We start from the raw sequence: 6,756 nt of genomic DNA, 5'->3' as shown, positions 1-6,756 counted from the left end.
GTACGAAACAAAATCCGTGAGAAAGGTTACCGAGGTTGCGTTGCTCGGAAAAAGCCGTTCATATCCGCCAAAAACATTAAGAAGCGACTGGAATATGCCCAAAAGTATGTGGTCGAACCAGAGGAATATTGGGAGAATGTTATTTTTACGGATGAAAGTAAATTTAACATTTTTGGAACTGACGGACTGGTTAGAGTGTGGCGCCAACCAAACACCGAATTGAATCCGAAGAATCTGCGACCGACTATTAAGCACGGTGGCGGTAATGTTATGGTTTGGGGTGCATTCAGTGCAAACGGTACCGGAAACTTGACGTTTATCGAATCTACTATGGACCGTTTCATGTATCTGGACATTTTAAAGCAAAATTTGAAAGCAAGCGCGGAGAAACTGGGCCACGGGACCGATTTCCGGTTCGTTCAGGATAATGATCCGAAGCATTCGTCGAAGTTAATCAAGGAATGGCTGCTGTACAACGTCAAATCAACACTCCCTCACCCTCCCCAATCACCGGACCTTAATCCGATTGAAAATTTGTGGGACCATCTGGAGCGAAAAATCCGGGAACATACGATTCAGAACAAGAACCAGCTGAAAAAGGTACTGATGGAAGAATGGCAGAAAATCCCAACCGAAACTACCCGGAAACTGGCTCTATCGATGAAAAGGCGTCTGCAGAGTGTGATTGCAGCGAAAGGTGGTCACACAAAATATTGACAAGGTTTCTTGAGTCCGACTTCCTGGAATTATTGCGTTGTACGGACAATTTTTTGATGCCATTTTTTTACCTTTTTATGTTGATCTTTTTTTAAACATTGTGCATGTTTTGTTTATATGAATTCGAATGTTCAATATGAAAGACCAAATGTTTGTCTGATAACTGAAATAAATATCGTATTGTTATTGACTGTTTAAATATGTTTAATTAATGCCTTTCAATATAAGCGCTTGCTGTACGGACAATTTTTTGATACACTGTACATAGGCAATGCAATAAGAAATATGTGGATAACCTTGAAGGAGATTGCAAAAATGAATAATTCTCAATGGTATAACATGACCAAAGCCACCCGTAACGTGGGAAGATCACCTTATAATGGTGCGTTGCGGTGTTAGATCTACCAAATCAAATTTTGATCTTGATATTTACCGTATTTTTAAACATTCCAAGATCGAAGTTTGATGCTCTTTTCCTTGTGTTTTGTAGTATTTGTGTTTCAATGTACTGCTAATTAACATTTTATTTCAGCAGGATTCAGGTAAATGTATCGTACAATATAAATCATATTTTAAAAATATGTAACTGTGGCGAGCGTATCACTAATATGTAGCTTATTTGACGTACGATGGTAATATTATTTTATATTTCAGGTTATCACCCAAAGAATCTAGTAATTCAACCAAATGCCAACAAGATGACGAGGAAACCAGGATGAATTGGGCAGACAACTGATTCGAAGCAGTCTAACAATGGTGTGCCTGAACGTTAACCAAGCGTATCCTTTGGAGTTTACCCTTCCACTAACAACACCCAAATTCCCGTGACACCTAGGCCTGAGAGATCGTAGAGTTGTCTACATCTTTCATAGGTGTCCAAAACTAACTATCCTTTCCCATTCCTCAGCAGTCGCAAGGACGTGGCCAGGACAGTGCTTGACCATTGGAGGATTGCGTCAGTCTTGTCTAAGAGTCAAAGATTAGTCCCAAATCTTTGTGCTTTGGTTCGGACGGAAAGGAGGCAACCCTCATAACAGCGGTCTGGGACTATACCACCTACGATTTTGTGCGACTCGCTTAATGCTAATGCTAATGCTAGTTGCTCCAAAAGTTCTTCGATGATTTCTCCAAGAGTTTCTTCCTAGATTCCTCTAGAAAGTTTTTCCAGGATTCCAACAGGAGTTCTTTCGAAGGTTCTTAGAAAAGTTCTAACTATGATACCTTTTGAAGAATACAAGAAAATCCTGCACTAGTTCGTCAAGAGATTCTTCTATGAGTTCTCTGGATTTTTTTTCCAAAAAGACTGGAAGAGTCCCATAAAGAATTACTGGAAGAATCCTAGAAGGATTTTTTGGAGGAACGATTGAAGAAACTTCCACATGAGCGTAGCCGGAGGACTCTCATAAGTCTGTTCGTACCACCAGGGTGCCAGGCCGCCATTTTTTAGAATCCAACATCAGTATGTAAACATTTGTGTATCCACAATGGATTCCATTGTGGATACACGATAGATGTTGGCTCCTGTCAGATGCATTAGGTGGGATTAGGGTTGCCACATACGTGGTTCGTACGAACAGTACTGACTGAGGAAGCACCCTGGAAAGGAATTAGTTAAGATTACGACCAATATATGCAGCATATCAAAGGTTATGACACAAGTGTCAAAGCAGCTAGGCCAACTGAGTTGTATTTTCCGCAAAGATGATTCCGGAAAGGGCCTCGAGTTTGGAAAATTGTTTATTTATCGAAGCAATTCTCGAATTTATAGGGAAAAAAGATGCGTGGACATAACGCACCAAATTATTGAAATATTCAAAAAGCCCTTTGGAATGGTCTCACGTATTTGCATTTGTAGTTCGGTGTGATGCTTCCGATCGTGGATTAATGTGCTCTTTCGCGATCAAAGATTACTTCCTAGGATTTCTCTAGAAATTATTTTTGAGATTTTCTTAGATTTTTTTCCGAGTTTCATTCAAACATTTCTTCACGGATTCCTCCAGGAATTCATTTTGAGATTTCTCAAAAAAATTGCTTTTGGGAATCCTCCAGGAATTCATTCTAGGATTCTTCCAATAGTTCTTTCCTAGGTTCCTTCTGGAATTTGCCCAAAAATGTATTCCCGGTTTCCTGCCGGAAGAACTTTTTGAAGAAATTCCTGAAGCAGAACAACTCTGCAGTAGGTGAATAGTTGAATATTGCATATTCTGGGCTGAGAACGGCAACGGTAGTGTAGTTTATGTACTTCCGTGCTGGCTGTTTTGCCGTGATGAGTGATCTTTAATATATAATTGTTTAAAATATTCCAATTTCCGGTAATGTGAGGTTTTGGTAATTCATCATAATTTGCTTAAGGAGAAACTTCAGGGAGTACATTTATGGCTGCCACAATGGCCGACTTGGTTCCCTACTCACGTTTTCAAGAGCACCAATCTTGAAAATTCGTAAACAAATGCATTCGATTTGGAAAAGCTGCCTCTTTTTGCGAGTGAGCAAAGCCAGGATAAACAAATGCGGCTTGGTTCGATGCTTCATTCGTCAGATTTGTGCTTCTGAAGTTTGTATGCAAAATTGCAATGGGATTTCTTGATGTTTAACCCTAAAGGCGAAACTGGAAGCATTTTCTCATTTTTTCGGTTTTTGAATATTTTTTAAATAACGAAGCAATATTTTCAAAATCGGTTTTCGTGCACATGTAGAGTATGGATCAACGTATCTTCTGAATTTTTTTGAGGTGGAAAATGTTTTCCTTTTTTGCAGAAACCATTTTTTTGTGAAATTTTGTTCAAAAATGGTTTCTGCAAAAACGAAAAACATTTTCCACTACAAAAAAAAACAGAAGATACCTTGATCCATAATCTACATGTGCACGAAAACCGATTTTGAAAATATTGCTTCGTTATTTAATAAAAAAATCAAAAACCAAAAAGTGAGGAAATGATTCCAGTTTCGCCTTAAGAATTAGATGTGGCAAAAATAAAAAATCCACTGAGAAAAAAGTGTGAGATGCAACAAACTACTATCGAGTAAAGGTGTGCGCTATTTGAAATCTGTCGACGGCAGCGTTTTGCACTTTTTTGGCCGGTGGCGGCGAGAAACGTCGTGGCCATATTATTTAAATTTTTGTTAATTACGTTAATCAATATCAGTGTTTTATTTTTTTAGTAACTCATCATGTTGAAGATGCAATGTTACTGTTTCTTTATTTTTTTTTATTTTCACGTTTTTTGAAAATTTATTGAAATAATTGTTATGGTAAATCATCAGCTGCCCAAAAAAATATTCAGAATGATCTCCTATAGGAATAAGAGATGGAAAATGATGAAGATTGCAGCTGAGCAGACACAAACCAAAACAAACATACTCGTGAACAACAGGGGCCCGAGAACACTCACACTTCTTTATTCATGAGTAAACGAAGCTGGCAAGCACTCGCATGTGATTCGCGAAGCTTCGTGAGTTTCTTTGCATTTTGACGACTGGCAGTGCTGCTTTTCAGGAACAATGAAGCATAAAGAATTAGTTTATGTTGGATACTCACTGGATTTGCTATTATAACTAAAATAAAATGCACTTTTCGCACCTCCACTAGTTCTTCACGAATAAAAACTCATGAGTGTTTTTGTTTTTGTTTTGCTTCTTACTCACGGAGCAGGCGGGTGCGAATAAACTCACACACTGTTTACTCTCGGAATCGTGAGTAAGCCTTGTGTTGGCTTTACACTCGCGAATTGCTTCATGATGAGAGTAATTCCATCACTGATACGAATTCCCGAAAGAAATTCTAGAAGAATTTCCGGTGGAACTTCTAGAGGAATTTCCTAATAAATTTTTAAAGGAATTCCCGGAAGAACTCGTAGAGGCAATCCTGTAGGTACACCTAGAGGAATTCCTGGATGAACTCCTAAACGAATTTCCTAAAGAATATCTAAAATAATTCCCTGATGAACTCTTAGAGGAACGTTTGGGGAAACTCCTGGAAGAATTCCGGAAACAAACCTTAGAAGAACTTTTAGAGAAACTGCCGGAGGAACTCTAAGAGGTATTGCTGGAGGAAATCTCAGTGGAATTCACGGAAGAACTCCTACAGGAATTTCCGGAGGAATTTCCGGAGGAATTCGTAGAGGAATTACCGGATGAACTCATAGCAGAATTCTCGGAGTAAATTCCGGGCATTCGTTGTGCAGCTCCCAGTCAGAGCCGTAGCGTGCGGTTGGCCAGGTTGGCCCCCGCCAAGGGCGCCAGCCTCGGAGGGGCGCCGAGAAAGCATAAAGCTAAAAGCAAACAGAGAATGTTATCAAGGTTTCACTTTTCAAAGTACCTAAGATTGATCATGTGTTTTTACGTTCTGCCAAAAAATAAGATTTTTCTTGATTATTTTTGAATACTTATCATGATGTTACGAAAACATTTATCTACTATTTTATTTTGAGAAACTATTTTGTTTTTTTTTCAATGAACAAAGAAAAATCTAAATGTTTGCGAAATTCTGGTGGAGGTTTCTTTCTGATAATTCCTAAACATATTCTTGCGGTTACTTCTGAAACATTCGTCGCATTCTTTCAAATATTTTACAGTGTTGACAAAAATATTTTAAATGGAAAAAAAACAGCTCATATAATTGTCAGAAATAACTTCAAGTTTATTTGGGCTTAAACTCTTGTGAATTTAGCACACAAAAAAAAACAAGTTTTTTGTTATCTCCACAAAACAAATTAAATATTTTAGTAGTCCTCAATAAATTTCGGCAGGTCTTTCTTCGGAATTTCTTGCTAGGTTTCTTTCACAAAATCTGTCAAAAACTTTTTCAGAAATTCATCTATGGGATTCTTTGAAAAATTCTCAAAGAATTTCTCCTGAAATACTTACGCAAAATTCTTCAAATATTCTTTGACAAAAAAATCAAATAAGAAATTCTTCTGGAGATTTATCAAGAAATTTCTCGAAGAATTCTCTTAGAAATTCCTCAAGGGAAGCTATCAGGAAGTTATTTAGGAATTTATTAGTAAATTATTCAAAAGATTCCTCCGGATGTTTCTCCAAGGATTCTATTTGATTATCTTTCACAAAAAAATAAGAAACTTCTGCAGATATTCTTCCAAAAAATCTTTTAAGAGATAATTTTCTTCAAGGATCCTTCAAGAAATTCCTCTACAGATTCCTTCAATAATTCTTCTAGGAGTTGATACTTTTATTTCTCCATACTTATTTCACTACTTTTCCTGGGTTTCTACAGATTTTTTTTCCAAAATTTTCCACAGAAATTCTTGTAGAGATTCCTGCAAAAATATCTTTAAGGTTCACGGATTAGGATTAAGGATCTACCATGGATTCCTATAGAATCTCCTGCAGAGATTCGTTTAGAAATCTCTTCAGCGATTCCTTCATAAATGTCTCTGAGAATTCCTTCAGGAATTCTTCCAAGATTTTTTTTTTTGGAAAATCAGCTATCGATTATTTTAGAAATTCGACCAGTTTCCTTATGAAAGTCATCTACAGATTCCTTTAGAAAGAAGAAATCTCCCATATTGCTTAGAAAATCTTCCATTGATCCCTTCCGAAATTGGTTCATGTTCATTGAATTTCTGCTAGAATTCATCTACAAAACATTTCATTTTATTTAACTCTTCGAAAATATCATAAATTTGGAATAATTTCAGATTTGTTTCCAGGTATTCCGTTAGAAAATCTACCTTCACGGATTTCTTCATAAAACCCTCTAGGGATTTGTTTTAGAAAATCCTCCAGAAATTCCTTTCAAAAATTTGTCTAATGGTTTTACACATTTTTTTACAGGCAATACTTCAGGCATTTCTTCAGGAACTGCTCCAGGAATTCTTGCAAGAATTTTTCCATGAATTTCATTGAAAATTCTTGCTGAAATGTTTCCCGGTTTTCATCAGTTATAGGGTTTTTTTACCATTTAGGCAGATTTACCTATTTTTGGGCACTTACCGTTATAACTTAGCTATTTTATACCTAATAACGTAATTTTTGGCACACGTTGTGATACGTACTGTATCCAGTGCTATGAAAATATTC

This window comes from Aedes albopictus, chromosome 3 (genome assembly GCF_035046485.1).
Source record: "Aedes albopictus strain Foshan chromosome 3, AalbF5, whole genome shotgun sequence".
Taxonomy (NCBI): Eukaryota; Metazoa; Arthropoda; class Insecta; order Diptera; family Culicidae; genus Aedes; species Aedes albopictus.
The sequence above is the reverse complement of the archived record's forward strand: the minus strand, read 5'-3'. Positions refer to the sequence as shown.